Consider the following 1,680-nt stretch of genomic DNA (forward strand, 5'->3'; position numbering starts at 1 on the left):
CCAACAGCAGTATTTTTTTATTTTTGTAGTGAAGAAATTTGCATTTTTCATGGAAGTCAAAAGTGTGTTAAGTTCCAATGGTTAATTACTGTCACCCAATACTGTAATAGTTTAAAGAAAAAAATATTTGCATGTTTCCAAGTGAAGCTGCATCTTGGCAAACATAAAGAAACAGGGTTCAAAGAAAGCCTGTTACAGGATTACATGTGTATCAGGATAGAATTGACAGCTTCTGTAGGCTCAGAGGTCAAAACTGGCTATGTGTTCTCAGCAGTCCTCAGAATCGGCACAGCTTGTCCCACAGGAGTGGCCAGAGTGCAAAACGTGGTACTGGGAGCGATCATCTCCAAATGAAAAGGGCAAGTGCCTTCAAAGAGCCAGTCCAAAGCATGAAACTGACTTCACTCAAAGGCTCGAGCTGGGGGCAGCAAAGAAATCATCAGTAAGTACCTTCTGTTCCTGGTGGAAAAAAAACTGAAAAATCCTGTTTTAACCAAGTATGAAAGTCTCCTTATGATCACAGCCAGCTGTGAGAAGGAAGAGAAAGTCAGGGACAAGGCAGTGACTCATAAACCTTGTCCTAAAAGGCTTGTGAAAACTGTATCATACTCGGCCTTTGGGATGATAGTTACAGCATCACAGTCATTAAATGTTAATGGATATGCTACAATGCACAAACATTAAAAATAATAATTTAAAAAACCACTCTCCAGACAGGCTTGGAGATAGCAAACGTGGTAGTGTGCTAGCAGTTGAGTTAACGCAGGTTACCAAGACAGTGTACCTGCTCCCCTGAAGGGGCTTTACTTGTTTGTAAACAAAATGTGTTTGTAAAGAATTCAGACCTTGACAGTAGATGGCTGAGGATGAAAAGCGGCAGCGGGGGGGAGTTGCAGAAACAAGATGTAAGAACGCTGTTTATAAAAAGGATGTTCGAAGGACCTTTACAGTCTTTCATCACGTATCTTACTCCTTAATACTCTTTGGGGTGGTGCAGCAGTCGGACATAAATGAAAGTAAGGATCATTCCTTACTGAGGGGTTGCAGGAGTAAGATGGCTCATCCATCCATTTCTTCAAGCAATGTATCTCCTGGTGCTAAAGGAGGAGAAAATGCAAATGAGCAGTTCATTTAATTTTAACAGGGGTGAAGGACATCTTTTCTGTAACTGCCCGCTGATCCGTAGCATCACAAATCACTAAGACAAGGAAGGGCAGAGAGGCAGTTCGAAGACCTCCCAGCCACGAGGTCAATGCTAAACTTAGGCGGTGCCTGAGGCGCGAGGGAAGCAGGTGCCTGGGCAGAGCTGCACACCTGCAGAGCTGCAGCAGGATGAAAGAGCGCTCGGAGGCGTAGGAACAGGGTCATCGAGGGCCATCTCTTAACCCCGCTGCTTCCACAGACTTGAGGGTTTTTTTGAACTTTCTCTTCTTTCATGATGCTTTCCTTTTTAGGGCCAGAGGTGAAACTTTTCAGTATGTCTTTTTCTGAGAGAAGCAGGTAGTCCTTTTAGCTCTGCCAATCTCTAAATGAAATTTTAAAATACACATTAAGAAATACCTCCAGGAGGTGTCTGCTGTCATAGAAGCTATGAGGATCAAACAAGTCAAAACCCATTAATTTAACTCCTAAAATCATTGCAGCCTTTTAGAAACAAATTTTAAAATATGTTTTTTCTCT

The sequence above is a fragment of the Pygoscelis adeliae genome, unplaced genomic scaffold (assembly GCF_000699105.1).
Source record: "Pygoscelis adeliae isolate BGI_AS28 unplaced genomic scaffold, ASM69910v1 Scaffold47, whole genome shotgun sequence".
Lineage (NCBI taxonomy): Eukaryota > Metazoa > Chordata > Aves > Sphenisciformes > Spheniscidae > Pygoscelis > Pygoscelis adeliae.